Genomic DNA, 19,270 nt, shown 5'->3' on the forward strand with positions numbered 1-19,270 from the left:
CGCGCCTACCTGCTGCACCATCTCTCCAGCCCGCAGGCCAGTTCTTAAGTCCGGACCCCTTTCCATGACGTGCAAGTAAACATTACTGTCCCTTGGTGCACTGGTCTCTGTGTCGTCCATCCTTCCACAGACTGGAAACCAGCAGCGGTACTGCCCACTTCTGGTCTAATCCCTCCCGCCTCCCTTTCCCCAGAGTGGGGCCAGTCTATCTGTATGCTGGCCTGCAGGCTTCTGATGGATCTGAAGAAATATGTAATGCGATTCATCAATGAAAAACAAAAGAGGAACCTTCCTTAATGTATCTCCCAGCTGCCTTCATGGAATATTTATCCAAAGAGAGAAAAAGAGAGAGGGAAGAAGAGGGAGAGTGGGAGAGAGAATGGAGGAGAGAAACCAAGAAATTTATAAATAAAGGTTGATTGGAGGCAAGAGGGCGCCGACGCTGCCCGGACTCCTGACGCTCTCCTGAACCCGGCTCACCGTCTCGCCTTAGACAATGCACAGCTCAGCACGCCGGGCATGGGACTCGACGCGTGATCCCTGCGGGAACTCTACGAGTGGTTCCTGATGGACATTGCTGGCTGTTTTGCAAGATTCGACAGAACAGCGTTGGCGGGGCATGGAGAAACCACGGCAGTGGCCACAGTGTCGCCGCCTGCCCTGGCTGGGTCGAGTCGCAGAGCTGTCAGACATGGAGCTGTGGTGGCAGTGTGCACAGTGGCTCATCCACTGTGGGGTGCTGTCAGCCAACCACCAGGTGACCTGGGGCTCTGAGCGGGTGTTTGACCTGGCACAGACCCTCCGTGATAGGGTCCTGCTCTGCCAGCTGCTCAACAACCTCTGGGCGCACTCCATCGACCTCAAGGAGATCAACCTGAGCCACAGATGTCCCAGGTGCTGCCCAGAGATGCAGGCAGGTGTGTGTGTGTGTCAGTGTGCAGATCGTTACAACATGCCAGTCGACCAAAAGCTTACATTCGGTAGACTGGGAACACCTGTAAAGGTGATTAGAGGCCTCCCCCAAAGCCTGTTCCTCTCCCAGAGCCCGGCAAGCTACCAAGAATATCCTACCCACATGGCAGAGCCTGGCAAGCTACCCGTGGTGTATTAATATGCCCAAAACAGTAACAACGATGGTCCTCATTCCCCTGATCCTGAAAGAGCCCCCAATACGCCATCAGGCTACACTAGCACGCGACAGGGATAAATGGAGACATTACTGGCACCCGCTTGAGCAAATCGATGAACAACGAGATGACAGTGATACAGTGATAAATAAAGGTTGGAATAAATTCTCAAATATGCAATAATGTTTCTCAGGCTCCTTTACTAATAACTATGATTTTTTTTAAAAAAACAAACACAGACTCATGACACACAGATGAACGTGTTTTTCATGCTGGAATTGGTAAGCACTTGCTCTGAGAAAATGATTCCAACAGTAACTTGCCCTCTGCCTAGAAATAATATTGAACAACACAGACTCTGCTCGGCTCCGGAATATGGCATGCTTCCAAAGAAGTAACTGATCCCATCTATTTGGAAGACAAAGGAAATTGGGTTTTCTACTACCTTGTGATCTTATACAGAGGAGGTAACTTAATTAGACTCAGACTTTCTCATATCGTTGAAGTGTCTGGAGAAAAGTGAGTGAGATTATCATGTGCTCAGAGAGACAGTGGAGTGGGTAAGGTACTTGCCTTGCACAGGGCTGCCCCTGGTTCAACCCCTGGCCCCCATATAATCCCCTGAGCACCACCAGGAGTGATCCTTGAGTGTGGAGTGAGGAGTAAGCACTGAGCATGGTGGATCTGCCCCACCCCTCAAAAAAGGGGTTAAAGTATGGGCCAAGAAGTAGCAAAGATATGAGATATGCCAGTTAATGTTGTGTAAGAATCACACTAAAAAAAGTAGCAGTTAATTAACAAGAGGCTTGCTGAAGCATCTTTTTGAACTAGAATAGGTTTATTCTTGAGAAATACTGAAAATAATAAAATCCATTTTGATAAGATTTAAGCAATTGGATGAGATATTAATCACCCAGGCCCACCCCTCAAGTAATGATTTCAGTTCACTGTTGACTTTTAGCTGAAAGGGAGCAAAGAAGACTATTTTAACGTACTGATTCCAGCTTTGGGGGAGATGCTAGGAGACATCTTATGTTTAGCTTATGTTTATTTGTTGGGGAACTCACTCGGCAATGCTTTGGGTTCACTCCTGGTGGTGCTCAGGAGACCATGCAGTGCCATGATTTATAACATGTATAAAAGCAACTCTTATTCTTGCTTTCTCAAGAACTGATCTGCATTACTGCCCAAATGAAAATCAGTCTTGGGTAAAAAACCAACCCCAAATTTGATTCATATGCTCCGGTTCACGAAGGACATTACAGAGGGGCCTGAGGCTTCCAAGCACAAGCAAGTATATTGTTTTCATTTCTGTTTTGCCTTTCCCTGGCTCAGGGGCAGGGTGTGGGGTGGGGTGGTGTTATAAGGCAGATGGAATATAAAGCTTACAAAGAAGAGCAAAGCCATCTTCCTAAGGGACAGGGACGGTGTCAGGCTGCAGGGCTCTCTCCTGAGCTGGGAGCCTTTCTGGTCATCCCATCTCCACGCCCCAGTCCTTCACCCCACCTCAGCTGGTATTTACACTCTGTCCAGCCATCTCTCTTCCCATCCCTCTACAGACACTCACTGATGCTGTGTAGACGGCTGATCTTCCTAGGGGTATTATAAACGGAGGCGATGATGGAAGATGGTGACCTTATATTTACCCCAAAGCGAACAGCTTCTCTGAGCTCACGAAGCCCATGGTGTCAGAACAAAGCCCCGGTGAGGCTGTGCTCACCTTTATCCTCCTGCTAGTCCTCTCCTGTGACAGACGTGGTGAGCCAGCCCTACAGGACACGAGGCTTCACTGTCGCCAAACTTGACAGGGTCCGTGAGTAAAGGGAAGACTCTGAGCTGGCCTGCAACCACTTGGTCGGCCGAGTTTAACTCAGAGTTCCTAACTTTCCTCTGAAGACAGGAAGCTTTTCGTGCAGGATTGGCATCCCCTGCCCAGACAGGCGGGGTTTGGATCCCTGACGGAGGAGGGTGACTTTAGCGCCTGTTTCTGTACATCCTTCTCCCCCCGTTCCCAGAAACCTCACGCTAAGGAAACCCTTGCTTTGGAACAACCTGGTTTCACGTCTAGTAGAACCAGAACTGTCGAGTATGTGAAAGGGAGGGGAAGAGAGTGGACGGGGAGTTTAGGCATTGGCTGGGGACAGCAGCCTGTTCTAAGGACACCTGAGTCCTGAACGCATAGTCCTGGGTTCCGGTTCCAGACCGGGTGGTCCGCAAACTTCATCAGCCAGGGATAAGGGATAAGGGATAAAGGAGGCTGTACCGTTCGGTACTTGTTGGAAATGCTTGAAATGCTACTTTGTTAACCCATGAACTCCTTAGATAGAGGAATTCTCAGCCCTTGTTCTTAAAAAAGGAAGTTCAGGAATGGAAATTTACTTCATTCTACTTCCCGGGTTGATGTTCATCTTCGGTTAGTAGTGCTGGCTTCTAGGAGGGAATGCTGATTTTAACGACTGAGCTCTGGACACCAGGAAGGCTTCTCTGCCTGGGTCACTGGCTCCGTAAGGACTGACTGGGCGTATATGAGACCTAAGCCTAGAACACAGGTTCTACCTTCAGAGCTGAAGGAAAGTACAGGAAGCAGGCCACCCGAGGCAGCTGTGGATGCCTGGCTCCAAATCAACACACCCTTCTCGTACACACAGTTAAGTTCCTAAGTTATATACCATGCTTAGGAGATGCTGCCTTAACACAAGGGATTTAGGGCAGTTCTTAGCCAAAAATAACTTTGCTTAAAAGAAAAAGTCATCATCTGGTGCCCGAGTGATAGTATAGCAGATATGTCACCTGCCTTGCAAATGGCCAACGGGGTTCCATCTCTGACACCCCATATGGTTCCCTGAGCACTGCCAGGAGTGATCCCTGAGCAGAGAGCCAGGAGTCAGGCCTAAGTGTGGCCTCCAAACCAAAAATAAATAAATAAAATTAAAATATCACCATTTGTCCTTTTAGAAGACTGAGTTTTAAAAAAGGGTTAGTTTATGAAACCGATGTCTTGCTTCAGAGCTGATCGTTGAGTCTGTGCCATGATAACTTCATTGACTTTTTTTCAGTACAAAGAAATGTGCACATTTTATAATTTTAGAGCCTATTTCAAGAGAATAAAAACCAGAGTCCAAGGATACTAACAAATTATTTTTAATAAAAGTTGATTTGTGCATTAGATATTTCTCCTAACTCCCTAGCTTGTGCAAACATTCCTCCCATGAACTGTAAAAAAAAATCTCGGCAATCTAATATTGTGTTTTCTTATTAATTAACCACAGTGGACATTGGTGGTGGTGTTGCTGGTATGACTAATGTTTTCAGGCCCCAGTATTTACTTTGTAGATTTCTGTTGTGCTTCCAGGATTTGTCCTTGGATATCAGAGTTTAAAATGTTGGTGAGGGGCCAGTGAGATAAGCCTAGTGGATAGGACACTTGCCTTGCACATGGCCGACCCATATTCAATCACTATATATGGCTCTTGAGTACCACCAGGAGTGACTCTTGATCACAAATCCAGGTGTAATACCTGAGCACTGCCAGGTGTGGCTCCCTCAAAGAAAACAACAAAACCCCTTTGGTATTTATGTTGTACTAAAAAATTAGTAACTATCATAATTAGAGTCTATTGCTCCCATGCCTGGCTGTCTTCACCAGACATCTTATACCCTAGTTCTCCCTCTGGGAGAACCTGGCAAGTTACCGGAGTTTCCTGCCTGTATGGGAGAGCCTGCCAAGCCTCCTATGGCGTATTCATATACCAAAACAAGTAACAATGATGGGTCTCATTCCCCTGCCCCTGAAAGAGCCTCCAATGCGGCACCATTGGGAAGGACGAGTAAAGAGAGGCTGCTAAAATTTCAGGGCTAGGTCGAATGGAGACATTACTGAGACCACTCGAGAAAATTGACGATCAACGGGATGATGATGTTCATAATTACATAGGTGATTCACAAGGTTATTGAAACAAGATACGGCATGAAGATAGAGAGAATAAAGAGACGAGGTAGCTACAAAGGCAGAAACAAAAAAATAAGCCTGGAAAACCGGAGATGGATTAAAGTTTATTTCGATTCAGCCTACTCCATTGAAATGACCACAATGTAGATCTGAGCCCAGCTGCAGGAACATTTGTTCTACTTCTTTTAAAAAAATTTTTTTGGCTTTTTGGGTCACACTCAGCGACTTACAGGGGTTACTCCTGGATCATGCACTCAGGAATTACTCCTGGCGGTGCCCAAGGGACCATATGTGATGCTGGAAATCGATCCCGGGTTGGCCGAATGCAAGGCAAACACCCTACCCACTGTGCTATCGCTCCAGCCCTGGCACATTTGTTCCTAGCAACACCCAACACTGTGAAATTCTAGGAAGAGAGAGAAAAGCTGGCCTCGCTTGCTGCTTACTTCTTTATTGCAATGGGATTTCACCAGCAGCAAAGGAGAAAGGTGAAGACGGGCAAAGACTGACCGGAAGACGAAAACAAGCGGGAGGCCCAGGTCCCCACAGATGGGCCACCCCAAAGCCCAGCGAAGGACTTGGTGCTTTTCTTGCCAAAATGTGGCAGTGTTTGAAAACTGTTGTCTGCGGGTCTCACTTTCCGAGGATCCCAGGCAGGGGACAGAAGGCATCACACACACTGTCTGACAGAAGCAGACAAGGCCGTGCTTGCCTGAGCAGGTGGGATGGAGGGTGGCGAGTACCTGAGGCAGCCATCTCATTTCCATGCAGCCTGCTCCCAGCACAGGGAGAGTCAGGGACAGGAGGCCCAGTCTCCTGGACAGTGGCCATCTCCTAAAATGAAGACACCAAGTGAGCCTGGCAGGATGTGTCTGCACGGGGGACTTTCTCTCATCTCTCACCGACTCGGCAGTCTGACATTTGCTGAGACTCAGTCAGTGATAACCCCGAAGGATCCCCCAGGAACCTGCCATGGGCTGTTGACGGCTTAGTGATTATGAAGTGGGGACACTAAGCATGTGACACGCACCATCATAGCAAACCAAGTCACTTAGTCGGAACCACGCACCCAAGAGACCAATGAGTGATTTTTTTCATATTATTGTAACCTTTGAGGTCCAAAGGGAACTGCCTCTGCTACCCGGCTTTAAAAGTTGCTAGAAACTTGGAGGAGTTCAAGTTTGTGCACGCTGGTTGCTTGTTGGAAGGCATGAAGATTAAAAAAAAATGGTAAGATGAGGAGCTGAAGAAAAGAAGGATATTTGTCTCGCATGCGCTGTCCTGGCTAGGATCCCTGGAATCACATTTGGTCACCAGAATATTGCTAGGAAAGACTGTACCTAGATCCAGGACCACGCCCCAAACACAGTCAGCTGTGACTCAGAAACAAAGAAAAGCAAAAGAAAGTGAAAAGCAAGAGCAGGTGCTGGGGAGCGGGTGCAGATTCAAGGGCATGGGGGCTTTGTTCCTCGTCCAGGGCGGAGGCGGAGTCTAGGTGAAGAGGAATTTGAGACTGAACTTTGGGCAAAGGAGAGGAAGGAAATAAAGAAGATGGAAAGGGGAAGAGCCCTGAAGGAAAATGAAGGGCCAAGAGGATAGGAGGTATAGTGAGCTGGGTAGTGGTTCCCCAGAAGGCGTGTCTACACTGAGATCTTCAGAACCAGGGGAAAGGGGCCCTTGCAGGTGCTGGTACAGTAAGGATCTTACGTGTACACTGCCATCGGGTGACACATTCAGCTGCCCGGGGAGTCAAAGGCAGCATCTGCAGAGTGGCCACGGTGTGTTTCTGGAACAGTCTTACATGGGGCAGTCATTTGTCCCATGGACGCACATCATATGCACTGGGACTGCCAGAAGACCCCCATCCAGCATTGTTTTGCTGGAGGGCTCCTTATCCAGCAGGTAAGGGGACAACATGGGGCCAACGAAGGATCAATGCTGACGCCTCCACAGGCCCCACGCTGGGCATTAGGGCGTCACCGATGACTAGAGGGAAACACATTCCCCTCATCGAGCCAGGGCTACGGCAGCATCAGGTGAAGGCAAGTCACCTTCTGCAAGTCACAGGATGGGGGCCCTGGGAAGCCCAAGGGAAGATTCTTTTGGCTACCGTCTGCTCAGACCTGATTAGTACTTCTCCTTTTGCCTTAGTAACCTCCTAAGACTTCATGGCTCATGAGCTCTGGGGAGACTGCTGTGGGATTAGAGGGGCTGACGCGGGAGGCAATTTGGTGTAATTGACATCATACAAATGACTTGTCAAGTTTCCTCTCACTGGTCTGCAGAGAGAAACGGTGGGAACACACACGGAACACAGAGGGTCATCAATGTCTGACTATGCGTGGGCACGGACGGTGTGCTGATTTCCGTGTGGTGGATGAGAACAGGACTTTCCAACTGCACTGGGTAATTTCTCGGTAATTCCTAGCAGCAAGGACACAGTGCCTTCCCCACCGGGACCCGGAAGCCCTGGAGTTTATACTGGTAAGGAGGCAAATGTATCCTTTATAGATATCGGCGTCTCATTCTTATCCACCAAGTTTTCTGAGATTCCCTCAAGTCTAGAAAGACTTTCTATGTGCCACACACCATTCCCTTGTACATGGACTGTATCAGTTAATTATGGATTTCAATATCACCGGAAGCACACAGAGCTCTTTCATTAAGGAGGAATGTAACAGTTATATTTCCGACTACATCTCCGGGTAGTTAGTCTTTCATATAAACACTATAAAATGTAAGGCACAAGCGAGGCACTGCCCTGGTGAGATATATCCCATGACCCTCTATTAAATAGTAATAGAGACATTTCTAGCACCAGGCTGATAGAAAGACCAAAAAGTATTTAATCTGAGTCTACCAATTTAATAAGAGGCCTCCTTCATAATTTATTCTCAACTATTTGTTAGATGGTATTCATTACTTAGTCCTAAGGATTTTATCTGGGTGCTCTTTTGCATCCCACCCCCTTCGTAATCTCTAAAGAATCTCCCCGCTCCTTCAAATAGTGTTCTTTCGCCCTCTCCGTCTGTTAGTCCCTAGACATTTAGACCAAGACTTCACAACACTTCCCTGCAAGAAACACTCAGGAGTGTTTCTGCCAACTTAGGTCCCAGTGGAAAACAGATCCAAGTTATGCAAAGCGTTTCCCTTTGGTGAACACCCTGGTTCTTACAGTAGAGCAGAGCTTTCTTTTACTATTCCCTGCTACAGAACGGCCTATATATTCAATACCAGAAGGAGAAAAACCAAAAGGAACTCCTTTATCCCAAATCATCTAGCTATGTTTAGTTGTATTACTACTATCACTGAAAACTAATGTACATTTTAGAATCAGAGATCTATTCCAGCCTTCAGAGGTGGTTCCAGGGGACAGAACAAATATGTGGACAGTGGTAAGACCATGGAGACACAAAACTGGACTGCACAAAGTATAGCAACCTACCCAATAAAATTCACCCTGTCGACAACCACGTCAGGAAGCCAGCCTTCGTTTAGACATCCCTCAGGAAGAGAATGGCACTGGGATGTCCAGGGACAATGCAGGAAGTCCACTGACCGGTCCCTAAGGAATCACCAGCAGTGCCCTGATCTGGGGTCTGCTTCAGGAGCAGCTGGAGAGAGCTCAGTGTGCCCCGCATTCATCACACAGGAGACCCTGCTTCTACTTAGGCCCGTTCCACCTTCACACACCACCTCCGTTCCCCGGAGCGCTCCTCGCCTTCCCTTTCCCCAGGAGGAAGTCCCACTCCGCCTGCCTTCCGGTCTCTGCCCCAACACAGGTCAAGCTGTGGCTCCCACGTCAGAACTGCAGCCTTTGCCTTTCGCACCTGGTCAGTCTTTGCTGTGCTGGCTGGACCTTACCCACACCGCGACAAGTAAGTGAACTGGCCAGCATGGAGGGGACGCTCCTTGTTCAAAAATGCTCCGTCCAGGAGCTGGAGTGATAGTACTGTGGGTAGGGTGTTTGCCTTGTACACGCCAACCCGGGTTCGATTCCCAGCATCCCATATGGTCCCCTGAGCACCGCCAGGAGTAATTCCTGAGTGCAGAGCCAGGAGTAATCCCTGAGCATTGCTGGGTGTGACCCAAGAAGAAAAAAAAAAGCTTTGTTCAGATGGGACAAACCTGCTCTACTATTTTTCTGACCTCACTAAAGATTCCTTTTTCTCAAATGACAATGGAAACATACATTTGTTTTTGAATTAGGGTTCTTTTTTGTTTTTGCTTTTTTTTTTTTGCTTGTTTAAAGCTACAGAGCCTATAACGGCTGCTCTCTGTGAATTTGAAGTATGAAGACCAACTATTATTTATTAAGCATCTGAGATTCTGTGGGCCCTGGCCTTACCCAAAAGGTGATTAGGAGCGACGTGATGGGCCTCGAGAATAGGCTTCAACATGAATTTGACTCAAACAGGACAGCGTTAGCTGTGGTTTTTTCCCATGTTAAAGCTGCACATCTGAGAAGCGTGGTATCTCTCCTCAGTGAACTCCCACCGCACTTTGCCCGAGGCCACTATCCAAATGCTTGTGAACACAGACAGGTGGCACCAAGTGGGCAGGGAGGCATCTGCAGGGGAGAGTCTATCCCTGGAAGACCTTCCTACATCACCTCAGGAGGGAGGGAGCCAGGGAGGTGGGAAGGAGCAGACACCAGGACCACATCTGGGAAAGTCAAAAGAAATGCACCTTGGGACACCCACAGCTTTATAATCTCTCTCCTCAATGTCCACAGGCTTGGTGTCCACAATGAACTAGAACGAGTCTCCATATGGTCTCCTTTCGGGCCACGGAAAACCAGAACCTTCCATCCTTAGCTCCCAACTCCCAACCATCTCTTCTTGCATATGCACATACTTGAAAGTGCAAAACCACACACACACAGACTCATACACATATGCAAACACGTGCACACACGCACACATGCACACACATACATACACATGCTTGCACACACAGAAAAACACACACATTCATGCACACACATACATGTGCACATATAAATGTACATACACACATGCACACACATGCATGCGTGCGCACACACACATACCCACGCACACGCATGCACTCAGCACAGTTTGCTGTCTTCTGTTCCTTCGTTACCTCCTGTTACTTCACTTCCTTCTCTAAGACATCCTGGCCGAGAAAGTAAGTTGTCCCATTCATGGAGGAACTCATGGAGAGACTCCTCAAGTCTTGGATGAAAACCACCTACACCTGCTTTATGTCCACCAGCATTTTGAATTTCTATGTCCACCAAGATTGAGTATTGCTAAGTTCCAGCACTGAAAGACCTACTTTAAATCAGGCTGAAAATTCCCCGGAGATTCCACCCATTCACCATGCAGCTCTAAAAGACGGACAAAGCCCCCTCAGGTGCTCTGACTCCCAGAGGCACAAACGCAGCTTTGTTTGAGCAGCAAAAGCTGTGCTGAAATTCGGGGCCTCCACATGACGGGGGACCTCACCTTTCTCACCAGGAATTCAAGGCCACTGCCTCGTGCCTTCATTCAATTACTGCTGAACATGCACATATCCATGTATTTCAATTAGTAAGGCACTTATTACTGACCTGTGTCATGGGTTGATTATTTCTTCATATTTAGAATAAACAAGACTCAAATGAATCATGGCCAGTTTTGCCTTAGATGTGCTACATCTTCCTTAAGCTAGGACTGAGTGCGAGTGGTAGAATGAAAGTTTCCAAGAGAAATTAAAAGAACACAAGGATGAGAGACGTGACTTGGCGTAAGCTTACTGACAGACCCTAACTAATCTTAGACGACTCATCCACTTGGTTTGTTTCAAGTCTAAACTAAAGATGCTTTTGTTTTGCTGGTTTGGTTGTTTTCTAGCCTTTAGTGTTTTGATAGTGGAGGCCACACTATGAGAGAAGTCCAGGGAAAGGGGTGGTGATAGTATAAATGGTGCCATGAGTGCAACTCGTGAATGTCAATGTCTCTGGACATGGTTGCACTCTTGGGCTATAAAGAAAGGATACTCAACATCAACTCAAGAATCCATGTTTGCTGGAGAACGCACACATCTCCTAAAAATCTCTTCTCTGGTGCTTTGCCTTTCACTGTAGCTTTTACCTGAGATGCCTTGGCATGGCGGGAAAGCAGGCCCTTTTGAGTGTACACACAGGCAGTATGGTGCAGACAACATCAGAGAGACATTGTTACTTGAAACGATTCTTTGGAAGAAAGAGTCACAGGATGCATTTGGTCTAGTTGGTGTTTGCAGGTCTGGATTTGTTTAGGTGTCCGGTACAGCAGCTGGAGACTAGAGTTCCCGGCAGTTGTGTTTCCCTCTTAGTTATGGAATAACTAAACAAACTCTCTCCTTTTAGCAATCCCAGACATGTACCGGGGAGTTCACTGCAGGTGCTTGGGAGCCTGCTCGTTAGGACCTTTGCACTTAGCTCTTTGTACCCAGATATCTTTCACTGCTTCATTGGTCAGTGGGCTTCTTGCAAGAAAAGAGACAGGATGCCTAAGCATGGATTTTTGGTGAAATGAGTATATTCTTACTGCAGAAAAATAAAAGTACCTGTATTAAAAAACACTGTGCCTACAATAAAATAAACCAAGCAATAGACAAAAACTAAATGGTGCTTTGGAAAAAAAGACTCATAAACCCGCGAAAGCTTTACATATAATGAAAGCACTTAATTGCTCTCTTCCAAGGAAGAGAAACGCCGGATAAGCTAAGTGTGAGTCTCCTCTGAGCAAGAGAAATCCGTGCAGGAACACAGGAAGGGCCGAACACCAGAAGAGGCACGCGTGGGCAAGAGTGTGTGTGCAATGGCAAGGAAATTCTTGGCCATCACCACTGGACCACTGTTTCCCATGTCTGAGCCTGGTTCTTACCCTGCGTGCCACCTGACTCACTCAACAGTCCTCCAGTCAACGGTCTAATCACCTCCACCAGGAACTGGCAGAAGCACGGGCTCAGGGAAAGGGAGTCCCCTGCCCAAGGAGTAGCAGCAGATGGAGGCCCTCAGGGCTATGCTGGGGCAGCACTTGTGTGACAATACTCTCAGGAGGCGGGCTGGAGAGATGGCTCCATTGGCTGGAGTGGAATGCCGGATTCCATCCCTGGCACCGCATGGTCCACTGAGCACCGCCAGGGGCAACCCAGAGCCCAGAAACAAATAACAATTCTCAGGAAGAGCTGCCTGCCCCGTCCGTCTGCCTGCAGACTCATCACAGTCCCCCCGACTCACTCCACCCCCCCGCCCAATGTTGCCGGCTTCTGTCTAGGTTACGGCTTTTTATGGGTCTCCATGGTGACCCAGCAGACTGACTTGCCTTCTACGATCAGGCTCAGGCCCCAGGACAACCTGCCTGGTAGAAGCCTGGAAACCTGACAGCAGGTTCTGCTTTCCGTTTAATGTGAATGTGGCTCATGGCCTGGAAGGACGCAACCATTTCTTTTTTGTCGAAGGCCCAACAGCAGGGTGAACACAGTGATAAGGGCCAATGAAACCACGTAAGGACAGAGGAGCGTTAGTTAGAAGTGAGCCTGCATCCTCCAAGCCTGTGGAATCTGGAGGGCGCTCGACAGAATGACATAAAGGTTCCTGGGCCTCAGAGACATTTACATCAGAGGCAAAGAGAGGCCTTATCAGGTTGGAGGCAGAATTTGCTGAGAAGGAAGCTGCCATAAATCTGCCTTCTCGGGAGCTTGCAGCCAGGAAAAATGACCATTAGCACCGAGATGAGAAATTGCATAAATAAGCTTTATACACATGCCCATCCCTCCATCTGTGTCCCCTAAAAGCCCTCTCTGCCCTCCTTCTATTACACTGGTATATAAACTATCCTTCTGAGCTCTGCAGAGAATGACTCTGGTTATTGAGTGCTCCTGCATACATCCGTGTTTTCTCCTGCTAATCTGTCCACAGGGCATAAACTCTGTGAGTTTAATCTGGAACTTAAATTTACTTGTGTTTCCAGATTCTGAAGCCAGGACCTGGATGTACCAGCATGTTCCAGAGACCGGCGGTGCGTGGATTTGGAGGTGAGCTGTGGTTAGTGAGACAGCGTCGGGGAACCCTTGCCTACCGGGGCAAGAAACTCTGGTAAGGAAGAGCTGAGGATAGAGAGGGTGAAGGAGACTTCATGGAGAATGGTGACGTGTAATGGGGACCACAGCAGGCGTGTCCCAAGTCACACAACTCGGCAGCTGGCTCATGGTGCGACATCTCTCTGCGCTGAAGACAGGGCAGGTGAACTGTCATTGCCAAGGAGGGTCTGAGCTGGTTTTCTGGCTGCAGGGAGGAATCTGCTCCTCTGGACCCAGTGCATGCTCTGAATCTGGGGTTTTTAACTGCATCTGCTCAGGAGGTCGAGCCATGCGGGGAGCCTGCACACTGGGGTGAGGTGGAGGTGGCGTAGCTCCCACACTTGAGACTTTGTTACCTGTTTGAATCCAAGTGAGATGTTGGGACAAAGGTTTTTTTACTTCTTAGGATAAGTCCTTCACACCTCAATCCAGCCATGCACCACCCAGCGAGCTTTTGGTCAGTGATGGACCAAGAGGGCCACCCAGTCTAGACAGAGTAGGTTATTCCATCTGCGCAAGGACAGCTAAGTCACTCTATGACATTGGCAGGTGGAAGTCCCCATCCACGCGTTTCTCAGAGTACAAGCCCGTCAGGCGTGACACAAGACTCAGTCGTGTGAGTCTTCTCTGAGCGTTAAACAAATGTCCACCTGTGAATGGCAGCCTCCTGCATGGCCTGAAAAAGGTATTCATGCAGTTAAGGTTTCGTGGCTGGGTTACCTTCCTAAAGATCACTGTCACTGTCATCCCGTTGCTCATCAATTTGTTCGAGCGGGCACCAGTAACGTCTCTCATTGAGAGACTTATTGTTACTGATTTTGGCATATCCAATACGCATGGGTAGCTTGCCAGGCTCTGCCGTGAGGGCTCGATACTCTCGGTAGCTTGCCGGGCTCTCCGAGAGGGGCAGAGGAATCAAACTCGGGTCGGCCGAGTGAAAGGCGAAAGCCCAACCGCTGTGCTACTGCTCCAGCCCTAAAGGAATACTGACAAATCAGATGTAGAATAAACTGAAGTGAATGTGCAAATATTTTAGGTTCATTTTGTATTTAACGTATAGTACGACTGATACCGTCCATTGAGCTTATTTACGAATAATAAAATGAGTCCTAGCTTGACTCTTCAAGGTGCTAACCCCTCTGGATATCAGGACTTCGGAGTCAGTAGGAAGCAGCCTGGCACCCGTGACAGGGGCGGTGCGTGCGCAGAGCAGGACACAGCTAGTCTCGTGCGAGCTAGCATGGATGAGGCGGCCTCAGCTGAGTATCTAAATCTCATCGGAAGTGCTGAATCATGTGAGCACTTAGGATCAGGTCAGGACATGTAACATTCCTGATATTTTGGAGGTGATTCCGAGCGGAGAAATTTCCATTTGTATGCCACGTGTGGGAATGCTGTCACATGCCGTTGTTGTTGCAATGTCTGCGTTTATACATTTACAGTCCTTTCATATGCAATTTAGTCTCAGGCCTCGGCCATCCACTCTTCTCCAGCTGGTGGGTCTAAGTTCGGGGGGCTGTCGCAGGCCTGACATTCTGGCCTGGAGGACTGCAGCTTAGACCAGCAGGCAGGGCGCTTGCCTTGGCAAACGGCCAGTGCAGGTTTGATCCATGGCACCCCATACGGTTCCCTGAGTCCTGCCAGGAGTTATCCCTGAGCATAGAGCCGGAAGTAAGCCCTGAGCCAAACCCATGCCCCACAAAACATACACACACACACACACACACACACACACACACACACACACACACGCACACACACCCCCCAAACAAAACCAAACTGGTCTCAATGACAGAGTATCTCAGGCATCAGGGGACACAGGATGCTTCCGGTGGGTACAATGACTGTTAGTGGAGTGGCCGTGTGGATCCATCAACACAGCAGAGCTGTGTCTCCGGTATGAGTGAACACGGGAAGAACAGGCTGTGACTGGGAAAGCGGAGGCGATCATGAGTTCTCCTTCCTCAGGAGTCCCACAGATCTCTGGAAGTGACTGGGGCCAGCCATCACACTGCTTACAGAATCTCTGGTGGCGGACTAAGGTATGGTTATGGGGAAGATTAACAACATCATTTGCCTGGAGTCAACCACAGATCACGTGACTGGCGGAAAAAAAAACATTCAATTGAAATGAAAAAGTTTTCTAGAGACTCTCTTTCATTATCTCTGCCTCTATTTGTATCTCTACCTACATCCATCCCCTGTAGAAACAGGACTGCAATTTTATCGAGCTTTACCTAGGATGGAAAGAAAAGAAAGCAAATATATATAGCAAATATATATATGCAAATATATGTATGTATATATATATATATGTATATATATATTGCCCCCCTTGCCTGTAGAATAATTTGACTGCATGGTGTCGCTAATGACTTTGTATCAATTAGATTTATATCTTCTGGAAGCATTTGCCTCACTGCGGGCGATTCTCACTTCCGAATGTGGGACAAAGTCCCCTGCCAGGACCTGCACACAGCTGAAGGAGGAAAAAGAAGTTCAGGAGCAGAGCATCTCTGAGTACGATGCCCAGGGAAGGCATGAACCCCGCCCCGCTGCTGTATTTATAACGTGCCAGCAAAACAGTGGCGATAGCCACTCATCAGAACTTGTTCTATGGCAACAGGCTTCTCACACGTGGGTCCCCCTGCAGCTGTATCTGCCTCATGGAAAACCCAAGAGGACAGAATAACGAGTTGCTCTGTTGAGTTCACAGGGCTCCTCTTCTCAGAAATAATAAGGGACGACTTCACACGGACACAAATTCCTTGACAGATGAGAGTCTGAGTAGTAAAGTAATAACCCTTGGGGAATGAAAGGAAGGCAGGGTGCGCCCAGTGAGCGGGCGGACTGCTGAGCTGGCGTCCAGGCTGCTGTTTCGTCCCAGCGGATTCCCCTCTCTCCACAGTCAGCCCCAACGTTCCCTTTAGCTGAGTCAGCAGCCAGGAGGTTCCCTCCCTCAGGCCCACACCAGCTGGTGTTTAAGCATTTTACTTCACCCGGAGAGACAAAGCTCCAAGAGCTTCCCAGTCCAACCTGCAGGTCATTGGGCAATTATTGGCACACCTGTGCTTTGTATGTTTTAGTGACGCTCACACAAAGAGATACCGAGATCTCTTGTCTGCTTCATTCAAAAGGGAATCCAAAGAAAATGATGTAACGCTGATGTTGTCAGCTAATGAGCCATGAAGTGCTGGTGGACCCGTAGCCAGGCCTTTTAGCTTAAGATCAGGCTCCCGGAGTGGGTTGCTGTATTTAGAGAATTAAAATAATCGGACCGTGCTCTGGGTTTATATCTCTCTTATTTCATCCCCCATGAATGGTGCATCGACGAACAGCCCAATCCCGAGCTTCAAACCAATGTTCCCAACTTATGCTGGGCAGCCCTGCCCCTTCGGCTGAACAAGCATTCCAACCTTCTAGTGCCGCACCATACTGCTGACCCAACTCCTTGGCGTTTTCCTGCTTTAGCATTTTGTACTTCTGCCCTTTATCAGCAAGTCCCTCTGCCTCTGACCCTTTCCGCACTCTTGGAATCAGGCACTCACTTGCTGCCCTGCAATCAAGTCAGCCCAGCCAGCAGAACCTTATTATTATTATTATTTTATTATTATTATTTAAATATGTCCTTTGTTCATTTTTGGGGCCATGCCAGGAGATGCTCAGGAATTGCTGCTGGCAGTGCTCAGGGTACTATGTGGGATACCGGAGATTGAACTGGGGTTGGTTGTCTGCAAGGCAAGCAAGTGCCCTCCTCGCCGAACTATTGCTCCAGCCCCATGTCCTTGGTCTTTTTTTGTTTGTTTGTTTGTTTTTTTGGGTCTCACCCGGAGATTCTCAGGGGTTGGTCCTGGCTCATGTATGAAGGAATTACTCCTGGAAGTGCTCAGGGCACCATATGGGATGCTGGGAATCAAACCTGGGTTGGCCACATGCAAGGAAAATGCCCTCCCCGCTGTATTATTGCTCCAGCCCCTGTCCTTGTATTTTTAAAAGAGGATTTTAAGTAACCCTTATAGTATAAGTTTCTCAGAAAGTTCAAAGCATCTCTCTCTCTCTCATCATCTTTCATCTTTTCTGTCTCATTTGTGTGACCCCCATAGCTTTGACACTATCACTGATGCCCAACAGGCCAAATTCCCCCCCTGCACCGGGATTTTTATTCCCGCTGCTCCATTTGTCAGGAAGCTCCATCTCCAGATGGCTTAATGTCTGACTCTTGTCCATCACTCAGATTTCCCCGGATGTCACCTCCTCCCTGAGCTCTTGCCTGCCCACCCTATTTGATATCCCTCCTTCCCACTTTCGAATCTCTTAAAGATTTTATTCACCCCCCAAACAGAAAGAAAAAACTCATTACATCATTATCTTATATTTTATTGCCTTTTTTTTTTTTACGTGGGATCTAACTATGATGTCAAGCCTAAAATATTTGAACCTGTATTGCTGGAAGAACAGGTGTGAAGGTTTTTTGGTGGTGATGACGGTGTGGTAAAATACGTCTCTTTAAAACAATTTCCACATCTATGTCACAGCCTTCAGTAAGATTCTGATGCTCCACAATGAGTGTAGCGCAAAGGAATCTAGTTCCAATGAATGAAGGAGGACATACATTAACTCCATGTCTTGGAAACTGATAGGGAAAGAGATAATAATGATAAACCCTTGAATTTCTAGCTGTGCTTTTTAAACACTGAAAAACCAGGAAGAGAGAGAGGAAGAAATATTTTTCTTAAGAACCAATGTACCTTTTTTAGTGAAGCAAGTTTATTTAGAGAACTATTAAAAAGGAGAGGGGGAGAAAGAGCGAAAGGAGGAAGAGGGAGAGAGACACAGGCAAATTTGATACATGTCTAGTTATTTTTTAGTGCAATGCCTTGGCAACTGTACTAAACAACCACATTAGACGTTTGTGCTATGAGAACTGAGTTTTGGAATTTGAGTCCGAGAGCTGGACTTCTTTATATTTAATTAGTCCCCAGGAAGTTTTAAATACTCTACTCATTGTCCCAGAATGACACTTTATATGCAGATAAGAAATGACGATACAGCATAAAACTCCTACTGTAGTCTTAATTAGCTTCCAGCATAATCTTAAATCTTGCCTGCTGCTTCTCCCCCGCACTTGCCCGCATTCCTCTGTGCGGTGAGCTCTCCCTGGGGAACTGCTGCTCTGAAATGGAACGCGTGGAGCGTGAAGCCCTAGCGAACGGATGAGAGAAGAGCATCCGTTAGCATCAATAACGCTTTACTCGGCCCTGAGGAATAGGGTGCGGGTAGGAGTGAGGTATCCATGTCCAGTTGGGGGACCAGCACGGAAGACTTCCAAGGGACACAGGGCTTGGGGTTTCAAGGCAATCCATCTTCAACTCTCAGCTTTGCTTGTCATTATCACAAATCTACTGGGCGGGATAGTACGCCTCCCATTTACAAACCCGTGTCAAACGCTCTCCTGCCCACGATGGGATATGGTCTCAAGCCCAAGACAATGGTTTCTGCAAAATGTTGGCCCTGGAAGAGCCAATCTTAAGAATAGGTAGTTCAGACACCCAAGGACAGTAGACACAAGGGCCAGGAATATTGCCCCATGGTTGGTTTTTGTTTTTGTTTTTGCTTTCTGGGTCACACCGGGAGATGCACAGGGGTTACTCCTGGTTCTTCATTCAGGAATTACTGTTGGTGGTGCTTGGGGGAACATATGGGATGCTGGGGATTGAACACATGCAAGGCTAACACGCTACTCGATGTGCTATCACTCGAGCCCTGCCCCATAGTTGGAAGCCTGCTTCATGAGCTGGGGGAGAAGGCAGCTGGGATGGGGAAGGGATCACCAAGACAATGATGGTTGGAGGAATTGTTTGGGATGGGAGATGTGTGCTGAAAGTAGGTAAAGGACCAAACATGATAACATCTCAGTATCTGCACTGCAAACCATAATGCCCCAAAGTAGAGAGAGAGTATGGGGGAAATTGTCTGCCATGGAGGCAGGGGGAGGGTGGGAAAGGGGGGTATGCCGGGGATATTGGTGGTGGAGAATGTGCACTGGTGGAGGGATGGGTATGATTCCATCATAGTATGATTGAAACTCAAACATGAAAGCTTGTAACTTTATCTCACAGCA

At 47.9% G+C, this 19,270-nt stretch overlaps 1 protein-coding gene across 8 annotated transcripts in view; it reads right to left on the reverse strand.

The window, feature by feature from the left end:
• Positions 1–19,270, reverse strand: part of CTNND2 (catenin delta 2) — a 902,659-nt gene that overhangs the window by 50,787 nt on the left and 832,602 nt on the right. The window lies entirely within an intron of this gene.

This window comes from Sorex araneus, chromosome 1, assembly GCF_027595985.1.
Source record: "Sorex araneus isolate mSorAra2 chromosome 1, mSorAra2.pri, whole genome shotgun sequence".
NCBI lineage: Eukaryota > Metazoa > Chordata > Mammalia > Eulipotyphla > Soricidae > Sorex > Sorex araneus.